We start from the raw sequence: 15098 nt of genomic DNA, 5'->3' as shown, positions 1-15098 counted from the left end.
GGAAGGAAGCTTGAGACGTTTGTTAGAAGGTCTCCAACAAGTGAAGAGAGATAACTTTTGTCCCTGGGGTCCTGGCACAGTAAGTCAACGAGTTTCTACTACAAATCCAGATGCTTTGGTACAGTCAGTCAGTCATTTAGGATGGTTTGAGTCAGCATGCTGTCCATACAAGGGTTAAGGAACTGAAATGTGGTAACCCTACAGCCACCGAGAGTATTTTTTTACACTGCTGCGGCCTGTTTTCATCCGGTAATGTGAGACAGACAGGGATTAAGGGAGATACAAGTGAATGGTACAGCTTTTCCTCTTGGTGTAAGTGAGGAGGTGTACTCTGTGAGTAGTTAAGCAGCACAGACAGAATGCAGAGTTAGTGTTGTCAGTGGGTGAGCTACAGTTGATGGTGACTGAGACACATTGCAGGTAATAGTGAGAATGACAGAGCACGATCCTTGACGGGAGGTAGGTACAGTAGCAGAGACAGAGTAAGTGTGAAGTATGAGAGAGGTGTGGCACTTACTCTGTGGAGTGGAGAGAAACACTGACCTTCTTCCTACTCTGCCGTGTGTTCCTCCAGTTGGCTGGGGCCGCACTAAGTTGGATGGCAAGCTCAGAGCAGGCTGGCATCATCTAGTGTCATGGCGTCCACTGCTGGGAGAATGGGAAGCCCTGCCTCTATGCCGCTATGCCCATCAGGAACTCTGGGACCTTGTAAACGTTACAGGGCACCGATTTCCCTCAGCCTGCCACGTCCAAATGAAGTGTCAGGAACCATGCAGGACAGTTCTGAACCAATTGCACTTAACCAGGTGCACGCTGGACTTTAAATGATGGCATGAGCATAAACGAAGGGGTCTATAAGTGTAAGTGGTGAGCTGAATTCACCAGGTGGGCGCTCTGATTTCCACAATGAGTTGTCTCAATGTCTAACTTCTTTGGCACATTTGTTAAGAGTAGCAGTATCAATTAAGCAAGCAATAGGGCCCCTTAATTGGCAACTCACCACACTGCTTGCCAAAAGGGTAAATATAGATTGAGATGTTCCCGATGTCAAGGAGGACCTCACTGGGCTTCTTGTCTGCTTCTTCCGCAAATTCCACTATCGCCCACATCACTCAGTCCCCGACAAGATTCAAGCCTATGATTCTAAGTTTGGGAACATGACATCTAAGTGACATCATTTGATCATTAATTAAACTGAAGTGCTGACCATGCTGATTGGCATAGCAGTCAACTACTTGGTGAGTGTATGCAGTACATTAGCCTGTGGTGCAATATTGGTCAGAAATGGGTTGCAGACAATAAAATTGAGGGCAGTGCCGACCTTGTCATACTCTCATTTCAGTGCAGCATGGTTGCTAGTGTCCTGAGTGCACTTTGCTAAGCTTTGCATCAGGCTGCCAGCTGAACCCCAATGTGCTGATAGAAATATCCCCAGTTATTGCTGGGTTTGGTCATGTACCTGCAGATCTCCCTGTCATGCTTTCTTTTACTTTGGGCTACTTCAATCAAGAAGCAATAACAATGTAAAATTATGGAAGAGTGCCAAATAAAAGACTGGCATATGAAAGGTAAATAAAATTTGTAAAAAAATCATAAACAACAGGGTTCATTAAGGGGCCACTGTGTAAGGTACTTTGTTTGCTGTCACTCCAAATGGGTACAAAAGATCATCATCTCAACAACTTTGCATCAACACAGAAGCCATATTGAGGTTCAGGCATTCAACACGCACAAGAAATTTCACAAACAAAATGCAACAGATTTCAGAATTTAAGCCAAAGTGGAAATGAGCACTTTACTAATTTTCCAATCCTCTGTGCTCATGGCATAGCTGATGCACTAGTATGTCCACAGTCGGCTTTATCAGGCCAGTAAAAGGCATGATATAACCATGGAGCGTGTGTGTGTGTGTGTGTGTGTGTGTGTGTGTGTGTGTGTGTGTGTGTGTGTGTGTGTGTGTGTGTGTGTGTGTGTGTGTGTGTGTGTGTGAGAGAGAGAAGGTGCAGGTGTGCATGGGAGTGAATGCAAGAGACAGCGTGCATGTGAAAGAGTGTGCATTCGAGAGGTTTTGTGTGTGTGTGCATGCGTGAGAGAGTGTGTGCTCGAGAGTGAGAGAATGTGCATTTGTGTGAGAGTCAGTGAGTATTTGAGAGTGAGTGTGAGGGAGCGAGGCTGCACGTGAGAGTGAGTGCGTGTGAGACAGCATGGGTGTGCATGAGAGAGGAGGAGTGAGGGCGAGTGAGACTGATGGTGAGAGAGAGAGTGTGCGTGTAAGAGAAACAGTGTGTCTATGTGAGAGAGATGTGTATGTATGTCAAAGAGACAGCGTGTGTGAGAGAGTGTGTGCACGTGTATTTGTATGAGAGAGTCTATATTTATGTGTGAGAGAGAATGTGGGTGCGAGGGAGTGAGTGAGTGCGTGAAGGAGAGAGTCCATGTGTTTGCAAGTGAGTGAGTAAGTGTGTGTGAGACAGAGAGAGTGATTGCGTTTGCTGGGGCCATGGGGACAAGTTTCTGGACTGCAGATTGGACACTGCAATATTAAAGATCAGAGATAATGGGAACTGCAGATGCTGGAGATTCCAAGATAATAAAATGTGAGGCTGGATGAACACAGCAGGCCAAGCAGCATCACAGGTGTGCTCCTGAGATGCTGCTTGGCCTGCTGTGTTCATCCAGCCTCACATTTTATTACACTGCAATATTAAAGATGACTTTTGCAAATTCAACCTGGATGATGAAGATTCTGGAAGGTTCCAAATTGGGGTCCTCCCTTAAACACAGGGTTTTCGAAGGCAAGAATTGAAGCTTACTTTAAATACAGAGACATTAAATCCCGGTTTGCAAGTAAAAGGAAAGCTGATAAGATTACTCGTCCACTTTTATATCTTTAAGACAAATAGTCATTGAACTTGAAACATTCATTCTGTTTCTTTCTCCACAGATGCTGCCAGCCTGCTAAATTTTCCCAGAATTTCCTGTTTTTATTCTAAATATCCACAAGTTAAGCACGAAAAGCCACAATCAATGAATATCAATAGCCCTTGACCCTGTGACTAAAACTGGTTCTCTGGCACTGAAATTGTTTCATATTAAAATGCAGAAGAGATTTAAAGCAGTCTGCACAACAATACTGACAAGTCAACAGCTACAGAGAAAGCATTGTGTTGCTGATGCCCTTCAAGAGCCAAGAGGTTTAACAGTCAGTTAAATAGCTTCGGAGTCTTAATCCAAAGCTCCCAACTCAGCTGTAAAGATATTAGAAGTCAAAATGCAACAGTCACAAAGGATTGTCAATATGGATTCTTTGTTACAGAGGGACGCTGAGGCTGGATCATTAAGTATATGCAATGCTGAGACAGACAGATTTTTAATCAGCAAAGGACTCAGGGGTTCTAGGGATAATGCAGAGTGAGGAATATCAGATGAGCCGTGGTTTCACTAAATGCAGGGGAAACTTGATGGGCCTACTTCCACTCCTACATCTCATGGTATAATGTTGAACTGTTTGACAGTATTCTCTTCAAAGGGACCCTACAGTTAACTCAAATATCCAACCACAGTTATCTGTTAAATTACCTGGATTAGAAATTCTGAGTGAGCAAATGTATACTTCTTCAATGAAATCTTAAAGACACATTCTGTTAACTATTCAGAGATAATGGGAACTGTAGATGCTGGAGAATCCAAAATAACAAAGTGTGAAGCTGGGTGAACACAGCAGGCCAAGCAGCATCTTAGGAGCACAAAAGCTGACATTTCGGGCCTGAAGGGTCTAGGCCTGAAACGTCAGCTTTTGTGCTTCTAAGATGCTGCTTGGCCTGCAGTGTTCATCCAACTACACATTCTGTTAACTATTGTTCTGGTGTATTACTAGTAGAAGCACACCATCTTCTTCAATGGTATCTTCCTTCAGTGTGAAGTGTGCAATTGATGTGGCGTTAGATCTTTCAAGGGCAGTGCATGAATAAAGAATCATTTGTATTCAAACACAGGAATGTCTGCCGTAGGGCCTTTTAAAAATTGATCGCACACTAACAACAGGTTTGGAAATACACAAACCTACCTTTTCAAAAACAACCACACTGATTACAGGAAAAAGGGGAGGGAATTGGAGGATTCAGTGTATTTATCCTCTCCAGTCTTCAACAGCTTCATTTACTATACTAATGATCAAATAATGAAATAGTTGGCAAACACTTCCTCACAAAGTTAGTGTACCTTTAAGTATTGCTTTAATTGGAGTGCATCCATCCAGAGATTAACATGAGTTTGAATACATAATAGAGATAATTTTCTAATTATTTTGAACATTGATGTTCTGCCCTAGGATATGTACATGCACATGTAATTTTCAGCACCATAACTTGTTTGAGAAATTTACTGAAAATGAAAGGGAAAGCATTTTTCCCTGGGGGAGCTACTGATTAGATGAGAATGAGTAGATGGGGCAGTCATCAATCTAAGACCTACAAAGCGATACAAGTGGGCATCCTACAAAATCATAAGGAAATTTAGGGCCATTCTAGTTTCAGCAGATGCATCTCAATAGTCTCTTGATTATGCAATTTTGTGCTCTGTAGTGGTGATAGGCTTAATATCTTTTACCAAGTTTACGGAAACAGAATTATTTGTGTAAGAGTACAATCAGGTATGCTACCTACCTCAACATAAAAGAGATGTGTCACAACAAGGAGGCAAGAGAGAATGTAAAATTGCTTTAGGTCGAAGTTTTACAAACATTTAAGAATATTTATGTATACATAAAACATGTAATACAAACATGGTAACTTCTCAGAAACATAATGGAATTTTGTCTGCATTTTTAGAAAATATATTCCAGAAGTAGATCAGTGTCTACAGCCAATTGAGGATAATTCAGTGCACAGAGAAGCACAATGAATCACCGACTGACTGAATCATTTTCAGTCACCAGCTGCACACACTATCAAATAGCAAACGCATGCACTGCCAATAGTGTCAGTCTTCCTGTTACAGCAGTCGGAACCATGACACGTGCCTCCTGCTGTAAGAAAGAACTGTTATAACACTCCGCACCTGCAGGACTTGTAATTTAAGGGTCTTCATGTTTCACAAGTGGTGGTTTCAGCAGTGCTTTGTTGCCAAAGGCTTCTTTCCCTAACCACAGCTGCTGGATGGAGTTGCTTTCACGCGTTTTCGAGTCAGCTTCTAAGAGCCATAAGGACCGCAGCTTGTTCCCCCGTCGGTACTAGTTCATGATTAGCGAAGATTATAAATAGGCTGTATCCGTGGCACTTACCACCAAAAAGCAATACATTCCTACAAGAGAATTGATGTCGCTTTTTGAATTTGTGACTACAACACTGAAGCAATTTTCTGTCCCACTTTGATGCGCTTTTTCCGAGTCCAACACTAAATAGGAGATTTGTTGTTTAAATGTTTCAGCACAGCACGCAGCAGAAGGTTCATTCAGTGCTTGACTGGGAACAGCTTTCACACTAAATGAGGAAGATGATGGGTCCTTGAGTGCCGTTGCCACTGAGCGAAACGGTGCGGCTGGAGCTGCTCAGATTTGGAGAAGCAAGTTGGTGACTAAAATGCTTACTCCGAGAAGTCCTGATGACAACGGTCATCGGTTTTATAAGGAGCAATTGTCAGTCACAATGCAGTTCAATCCAAGTGAGCTGTGATTTAAGCTATTAGGAGTTTCAGAGCACAATCATTTTTTGATTTTTCTTTAAAATGGGAAGTATTTTGATTGTGTCTTAATATAGGCTTCAGAACTTCAAAAAACTGTTTGTGGACTGAAGGAAGCAACAAAATTTAAACTGTTACACATTGAGAGGAGCAGCAATAACTCTGTCTTGAAGAAACTATTAAAGGACAAGGACAAACTTATGTAGGAATTGAAAGCAATTAGCAATAGCTGGGAGAATGAGGCTTTGAAGCTATGTGAGCAAAATTGTTTTGGCATCTGTTTGATAAACTGGCTGTTTTACGCCACAAGGACAGCTGATTACCATGCCGAAGAATTTAAGGAGTTAATCACAGGAAAGTTGTGTCTCCAAACAGATAATCAATGCCAAATGTAACGAGGAACAAAGAAGCGAATTCAGTGTAAACAGCAAGTTGCAAACTCAATGATTCCAGAGGAATACTGAATACTTTGGATGAAAGAATCTAAAGAATCATCAATAATATCACTCCTTAGACACGAACGATGAAAAGAACTGTATAAGAGTCCAACACCTGAACCCCCTTCACTGGCGGAACTTTGAAAAACACAACTGTGCAAGAAATCAAACTTTGGGCATGAGAGACAGACACTGTTGGTTGGACTCATAGCTAAATTCCACGATCAATTAGGTAACGGCCAAGTTGAGTTGTGAGGCTTAATTTGCTCGCTTGAGGGCCCTTATTTTGGTTGCTACATGAAATAAAGTTTAAATCATTGTCTTAGTACTTGATTGTCTGTAAGATTTCTTAATAAGTAGCCAAACTGAAAGTAACTTGTGGTGACATACCAACAATCGTTTTGTTAATTGCTTTTCTATTTGATAGAAGCTACAGATGGGGCCATTTTAATTTGGGAATGATGGCGGAATTTTCCCACAGACATCAGTAATATATCTACTTAGACTGCCAGAAGTATCATTCATAAATCTCCTATTTGCAAAGATGATCCAATGTCCTGGATGTTAGTGAGGCCTCTTAAATTTTACCATTGTTTTCTCCTCTGACAAATTTTTACAATCACTGCTCCAACCTTCATTTTTTCTTACCCACAAAATCATTTTGGTTATATCTGCTCCTGCCCACCCAAATACTTGGCTAATATTAGGATAGCTATCTTATTGAGAGCTACCTGGCCAAAAATAGCCTTCAAAAAGGCCCGTACTGATATAAATACGAGAAGCTACACTATCAGCAGATGAAAATCCCATTATAGCTGCATTGGCTGCATGAAGAGATGCGTTTATACTGTATCACTGCACACTACAGTGATGATGGACTTCACTCTTATTTCCTCCTTATGCATGGAAAATATGCAATTATGATCTATAAGTTTCAAATCCATCACCATCTCTGAAAACCTGCATTTATTGAATTCAGTTTCATGATTTGAGCCCCTGCGTTGCTTGTCTTGTACTGTACTCATTGAAATTCAAGTTTCATCTCTTTCTAATTCTTTTCCCTCCTTACTGTACAACAATAGCAACAACTGGATCGTACAGGAATTTTAACATAAAGGAAATCCCAGGGTGCTTCATTAATAAATGCAAAAAAACAGGCATTGAGCCAGAGAGGAGAGATTATAAAGTGATTGAAAACTTCAGTGAAGAAATGAGGATGATGAAGTATAAAGCTAAAGTGTTGGGAGACAGGGAACTAGTGTATCTGAACGCGGCTTTGAGATGAAGAGCAAACAATAATCACTACTGAATGAGAGTGTGAGCAGCGTTTTGGAAAAGTTAGAATTCAATAAAGATGGAAGAAGAGAGGCCAGCAAAGAGATTATTAGAGTATTATTAGAGTAGGCAGGTTGGGCAAGATACAAAGAGTTGAGGGTCGGAGAAAGGCAATATTCTGCAGGTTGACATGAATGGTTTTAGTGATGGGCAAACATGGGATTTAAAGGCAAAATGGGTTGCTGACATTGTGATATTTGGGAAAGTGCACTGATACTTGAGCCCCACTACTCCTGAGTTTTCAAAATTAAAGATTCAATCAAATTATTCCAAGGCTTTTAATGTCTGATGAATTCAGATTAACTGGAACACTGAGCAATATTCTGTACTTAACAAGAAAGGACTGCTTATCACAAAAAATATCAGTTTTAGACAATGGAAAACAAAATTTACAATATCCACTTAGAACATCATTAGATCAAAAGACAGGAGGAGCAGAAGTAGACAATGCAGCCTTTTGAATCTGCTCCACCATTCAACAAAATCATGACAGATCGGATAGTCCTCAAATTCAGTTTCCTGCCTTTCCACATAATTTCCTTACTGTTAAGAAAAACTGTTTATCTCAACCTTGACGTCCTAAGTGATCCAGTTTCAAAGACTCTGAAGTAAAGAATTCCACACGTTCACGATCCTCAGAGAAGAAATTCCTCCTCGTCTATATGTTAAATGGGCAAAGGCTTACTTCAAACATTTGGTCCTAGGCTCCACCCAAAGGTGAAACATTATCTCCACATCTATACTGTTGAGCTCTTAAGAATCTTGTGTGTTTTAATAAGGCCACATCTCATTCTTCTCACTTCAATGAGTACAGGTCCACCCTGTAACTCCAACTTGCCCCTTCTTGAACACCTATACGTACATGCAGACAAGCAAAATCCATAGATGTTATTTGTGGTCAAAAGACAAATGGCAGAACACAGCTGAATAACACGAGTCCACAGGATTTAATAGTGTCCTTCGGCTTCTTCCAAGTCCTTTTGATTTCCAGTCTTCTTTCCAAATCCTCTCAGTTCTTCACTGCAGAAAAGTGGCAGTTGGCACACAAGTTGCTCAGTTTATCAGTCATGGGTTTAAAGCAGTGGTTTATAGGAAATTGTCATCTGCAAATAATTAGCCATCTTCCATTTCTTCATTACTTTTCTGCAAGATAGAGATGGATGCATTCTTTTTGGAACTTGGAGGCTTTCTGCCACTGTATTTTTAATACACAGGGTCTCCACCTGTCCAGGAGCCAATTAGAGAGTTGTTGTCATGCCAATGGCTTCTGACCCACACAACCTGTCCTACCTGAAGAATTTTTACCACACTGTCACTAAGCAAAACTGCACTGAGCACACTCCCGTAGTTCCAATAAGTCCAGCAGTCCTCCATCACTGCTTGAACAAAGCGACAGTGTAAATACTACTCACAACGATGTTCAGTAATTTGTTTTAAAATGCAACATTTCCTTCCAAAGTTTCCTGGGTTTAAAGCAGTTTTCTTTCCCCATTCGGCTCAACAATCCATAAATGAAAATAAAACTAAGAGAAGAAAAGTATAAGAAAAGTTTATGATCGTAAATTGTCTCCCTCAATGTGAAGCTAATGGGGAGCTTGGTGGCATATTTGACCACTGATAAACTTCCAATTACACATCTGGTTTTACTAAGACCACCTATATTCACTCAGTACTGTTACTCAAATCTGGCACTTCTTCAGTTCAAACATTGCTGAAACTCCAGTCTTTTGACTACTATAGACTTGATATTCTAATGCACTGCTTGCTGATGACCCATCTTCCACACTCAGAAATTTGAACTTACTCAAAACCAAACCGTTTGTAGCCTAGCTTTCAACTTTGTGCTCACTGATTTCTACTAGCTTCCTATAAAGTAACACGCCAATTTTAAAATTTCTCATTCAACTTTACAACCCTTCCAGTGGCAATCCCACAATTTTTAACATTCACGATCTTTTTTTCCAAATCTCTCCGTAACTTCATCCTTTCCTATCTTTATAATGTATTCCAATACTATAGAGTCATATGGTACTGATACAGACCTTCAGTCCAACCAAATTTTCCAAACTAAACTAGTCCCCCTTGCCTGCATTTGGCCCATATCCCTCTAAACCTTTTTTTATTTGTGTACTCATCCAAATGTCTTTTAAATATGTTGTTACTGTACCTGCATCTACCTCTTTCTCTGACAGTTCATTCCACATATGAACCATCCTGTGCGTGAAAAAAGTTGTCCCTTAGGTCACTTTTAAATTTTTATCCTTTTACCTTAAAAATATGCCCTGTAGTTTGAACTCCCCCACCCTGGGGAAAAGACCCTTGCTATTCACCTTATCTATGCCCCTCATGATTTTATAAATCTCTACAAGGTTACCTCTTAACTTCCTATGCCCCAGTGTAAAATGTCGCAGCCTAGCAAGCCTCTCCTTGTAATTCAAATCCTCTAATGCCTACAATGTCCTCATAAATGTTTTCTGAACCCTCTCCAATTGAATAATATCCTTCCTATAGCAGGGTGACCTCTGTGCACCTCAATTCTGGTCTCTTGTAATCCTTTGGTTTCACGTGCTCTATCAAAGGTGGCTGTACTTCAGCTGCCAAGGCTTTAAGCTCTGGAATTTTCTCCTTACACTTCCCACTCTACCTTTTATCTCAATCTTTAAGGTACTTCTTAAAACCTACTGCTTTGGCCAAGAATTTGTTGATCTTCCTTATTGTGTGGCTATGTGACACTATTTGATAGTGCTTCTGTGATAATTTACTGTATTAAAGTTGTACTATAATAACATTTACTTACATAGAACCTTTAGCATTATGAAGTGTTTGAAAGTGCTGCACAGGAGTATTAGGAAACAAAACCAACACTGAGCCACGTAAGATGATATTTGGTCAAATGACCAAAATCTAAGTCAAAGAGGTGAGTATAAGTAATGCCTTCTCAAAGTGAGTTAAAGAGACCAGAAGGTGCACACATTGATGGAGCAATGAAAAATGGAGATGTACAAGAGGCTGGCATTAAAGGAACACAAATATCTCAGGAACGGCGCAGCTGAAGGAGAATATAGAGGTGGAAAGAGATAAGACCATGATGTGATTAGAAAATAATGCCACGAATTTTAAAATTAAGGCTTGACCTGAAGATAAAAACTATAAGAACTGTGAATGCTGCAAATCAGGAACAAAAAACTGAAGTTGCTGAAAAAGCTCAGCAAGTCTGGTAACATCTGTGAAGAAAACATCAGAGTTAACGTTTTGGGTCTGGTGAAGAACTCAAGTTTAGTTCCAGTTCTGAGGTAGGGTCACCAGACCTGAAAAAATAACTCTGATTTTTTTTCTTCACAGATGCTGCCAGACCAGCTGGTGGAAGTAAGTGGTCTTCGCAGTAGCATGAATATGAAGTTGGAAACTAAACTTGGGGATAAATGTGACACCAAGGCTGTGAGTAGACCAGCTTATATACAGTCAAAGTGTTGCTGTTGACAGCCCGGTATTATGATGGAGTCAGTGGCATTGAAAAGGAATTTGCCATAAAGCTGAAATATTGCTTATGTCTTTCCCATGAGGAACTATGGACTATTTAGGACTTCATGTCAGACAAGCAGTGGGATAAAGGGAAACAGCCAAGGGCATTAATAAGGTGATAGCGAGCCAGAACCACAGGCTATTAACATGGAGACGATAGGTTATCCCTGCAGCAATGAGCTTTTTCCTGTAGATGAAGCAACATAAGAAATATTTTGACTGAAAGGAAGAGCCTGAAGAACTGTAGAAGTGACCTGTTTTTGTTGAAGGAAAGAGAAACCCCTGTTCCTTCATTTTATCTTTAATCTCATCTGACTCCTATTCCAGAGTCATTCAGTTTGCTATTTGTAGCTGCTGTGTCAGAGAGTCCTACAGCACAGATCCAGGCCCTTTGGCCCAAATTAGTCCATGCTGACCAAAATATCTATCCGCACTAACCCCATTTCCCTGCACTTGGTCCATATCCTCCTAAATTTCTCCTATCCATGCGGTGGTTCTGCTTAGAAATATAGAACACGAGAGCATGAGTAGGTCATTTGGCCCTTTGAAACTGCTCCACCGTTCCATATGATCATGGCTAATCATCCAATTCAGTACCCAGTTCCTGCTTTCTCCCCAATACCCTTTTGTCCTTTTAACTCTGAGAAATTTAGTTATCTCCTTCTTGAAAACAGTTACAGTTTTGGCCTCAACCACTTCCAGTAGCAGAGAACATCACTGGCTCACCACTCTCTAGATAAAGAAATTTCTCCTCGTCTCTGTCTTCAGAGGCTTACCTCTGCCCATACTCTGTGGCCTTTAGGTTCAGTTTAGAATCATATGCAGATTGTTCTCCATCCGTGAATCCCAACCTCAGTTACAGGATCAGGTGGCAGGAACATCAGAGAATTTCCTACTCCCATCAAATTGCTCAAAAGATTGATAAAACAACAGCCCAGAGGAGAAGAAAAACAAAAATACTTGACAATGAACATGGGGATGGACCTCCATTTTAAAGTACACAAGATGTGTTATACCAGTGGGCCTCATTCGCCCATTTTACTGGTTTTTCCTTCTAATCGAGATCAGGTGGTGTCAGACATAGCTCCTGCAATTGTATTACCATTTACCCAGACAGTTCAGGTTCCACTCGTGCCTAAAAGGACAAAAGCAACTTGGCATCACAATTGCTCAGCGAGCACTTTGACACAGCATAATCCACGAGTCATTAAGCATGCCAAGGAGAAAAACAGTCTTAAAGCTTAAGCAAATTTCACACAAATGGCACAAAATAAATGCAGTACTTCATACTCCTGTTGGATCTGGACAGTGTTAAGGCAGTGGAAAGATAAAAGTGATGTGAGGGGGCTGAAAGGTCAGCTTTAATTAACCGAGCAGTAATCACGTAGATCACAGGCCTGGAGGTGATAACTGCGCACCCCTCTCACCAGCAGGCCCATCACTGGAGAAGGGTCAGTAGGAAATCAGCCTTTACAAACCGAGACTCGGAATTCTGGGCTTCAGTGAAAATTACATCCTCGGGAGCTGCCAGCCTAGTCAAAAGTGTGATAACGAGAATTTCCAGGCATTATGCCCCCTTTAGAGTGAAAGGTACTATCAACATCTTCTCATCACCAGCACTCCTTCCACACACACACACACACCACACCCCAACTACTGCTTAAATGCTGTCCCTTCCATACTACATCAGCTCTGATGAAGAATCATCCAGGCTTGAAGTGTTAATTTGCTCTCTCTCCATGGATGCTGTCAGAGCCACTGTCATGTCTAGCTTGTTTTGTTTTCAGAGTAAAAGATAAGGCTGGTAAGATTTGGGAACAATAAATAAATAAAGATATTGACATTATAGTCAAGAATAAAAAGACAATCATAGATATAGACAACTGGGATCAACTGAATTGCTTTCAGAGTGTAGGAAAAAGGAAGAAGGCAAAAAGAGGATATGAGATCACCATGGCAGATATGGTTAAAGATACTCCAAAAAGATTCTACATTAGGAGCGTTCCAAGATAATAAAATGTGAGGCTGGACGAACACAGCAGGCCAAGCAGCATCTCAGGAGCACAAAAGCTCACGTTTTGGGCCTAGACCCTTCATCAGAGACTTTTGTGCTCCTGAGATGCTGCTTGGCCTGCTGTGTTCATCCAGCCTCACATTTTATTATCTTGGAATTCTCCAGCATCTGCAGTTCCCATTATCTCTCTCTCCTCTACATTAGGAGCGCATGAGCAACTAGAGAGAGAACGGGACTCCTTAAAGATCAATTAATTTGTCTTTGTTTTGAACCTTGGAGATAACAGTTATTAAATGAATATTTTGCATCACTTTTTACTGTTGAGAAAGAAATGGAGGCTAGAGAACTTGAGGAAATAAATATTGATGTTTTGAAAACAGTTCACATTACAGAACAGGAAGTACTGGTAGTCTTAGAAAACAAAAAGGTTGATAAATCTCCAGGACCTGATCAATTGTATCCCAAAATATTGTGAGAAGTTAAAGAGAAAACTGCGGGCCCGAGCAGAAATATTTGTATCATATATAAAGACAGGTGAAGTACCAGAGGACTGGAGAGTGGCTAATGTTGTGGTTTTTTTGAAGAAAGGCTATGAGAAGCTTTGAAACTACAGACCTGTGAGTGTGACATCAATGGTGGCTAACTTATTGAAGGTGGTTCTGCAGGATAGGATTTACATGTACTTGGAGAGGTAAGGATTGATTAGGGATAGTCAGCGTGGTTTTGTGCAAGGAAAATCATGTCTCTCAAACTTTGAGTTTATTTAATGAAGAAACCAAAAAAGGCTGATGAGGCTTTTTTGGTAGACATTGTTTGCTTGGACTTTAGTTAAGCCTTTGACAAGGTTCCTTATCATAGACAATTTAGTAAAATTAGATTGCGTGGGATTCAGGGTGACTTACCAATTGGGTACAAAATTGGCTTTATGGTAGGAGACAGAGGGTGGTAGTGGAGGGTTCTTTTTCAGACTGGAGAGCCTGTGGCTACCTCAGGGATTTGTCCACTTTTGTTTGTCATTTATATAAATGATTTGTCTGACAGGATAGGAGGCATGGTTAGCACGTTTTCAGATGATACCAAAATTGGTGGTTTAATAGACAGTGAAGAAAGTAATATGATTACAAAGAGATCTTGTTTAATTGAGTGAATGGGCTGAGGGGTGGCAGAGATGGTGTTTAATTTGGATAAATGTGAGGCATTGCATTTTGGTAATACGATCAAGGAAGAACTTATACAATTAATGGTAGGGCCTGGGTATTGTTGTAGAACAAAGAGAACTAAGGGTTCAGGTACATAATTCCTTGAAATTGGCATCACAGGTGGACAGAATGGTTGAAATAAAAGGGGTCTGGCATGCTTGCCTTCATTGCTCAATCCTTTTGAGTATAGGAGATGGGACGTCAGCGACATCCTGCCTCATCCTGTTTATCTTTGTCAGCCACGTTTCCATGATTAGACCAGGTTAACAGCCCCAATCAGGCAATTCATATTCTATGAAGTCCACCTGGCTGACCTCATTGCAATCACTAGAGCAATTGCCCATTGCCTTCCTGCCCAGCCCCAAACCTGTACTCATAAGACAGGAGAAGGAGTAGCTAGCCCCAAGCCTGTCTGCTTTTAGAACTTGTACACTCCTCAGCCTCTCAACTGCAATAGGATGCTGATCAGAGGAAGGTGGCTAGAGTGGGAGAGAGATAATGGGAACTGCAGATGCTGGAGAATCCAAGATAACAAAGCGTGGAGCTGGATGAACACAGCAGGCCAAGCAGTATCTCAGGAGCACAAAAACTGACGTTTCAGGCCATAAAGCCAATTTTGTACCCAATTGGTAAGTCACCCTGAATCCCAGGTAATCTAATTTTACTAATTCGTCTATGACAAATCCTATCCTGCCTCATGAGGCAGGATGTTGCTGTGCCTCTTCTGGGCTACTGTGTGCAGCTCCAGTTGCCCTGTTATAGGAAGGATATTATTAACCTGGAGAGGGTTCAAGATTTACCAGCACGATGCTGGGAATGGAGGGTTTGAGATATAAGAGTAGAATGGAAAGGATGGGACCTTCTTCACTGGAGCATAGGAGGTTGAGGGGTGACCTTATTGAGGTTTATAAA

At 41.0% G+C, this 15098-nt stretch overlaps 1 protein-coding gene across 5 annotated transcripts in view; it reads right to left on the bottom strand.

Annotated features, from left to right (window-relative positions):
- frmpd4 (FERM and PDZ domain containing 4) overlaps positions 1-15098 on the bottom strand; it is a 586853-nt gene that overhangs the window by 503836 nt on the left and 67919 nt on the right. The window contains exon 1 of one of the 5 annotated variants that reach the window (XM_059650370.1): positions 5059-5081. The exons of the other annotated variants lie outside the window; for them this stretch is intronic. The gene's annotated coding sequence lies outside the window, so the exon portion shown is untranslated. Of the gene's footprint in view, positions 1-5058; positions 5082-15098 lie in introns of those variants that run through there. 5 annotated transcript variants of the gene reach the window in all.

The sequence above is a fragment of the Stegostoma tigrinum genome, chromosome 12 (genome assembly GCF_030684315.1).
Source record: "Stegostoma tigrinum isolate sSteTig4 chromosome 12, sSteTig4.hap1, whole genome shotgun sequence".
Classification (NCBI taxonomy): domain Eukaryota; kingdom Metazoa; phylum Chordata; class Chondrichthyes; order Orectolobiformes; family Stegostomatidae; genus Stegostoma; species Stegostoma tigrinum.
The sequence above is the reverse complement of the archived record's forward strand: the minus strand, read 5'-3'. Positions and strand labels throughout refer to the sequence as shown.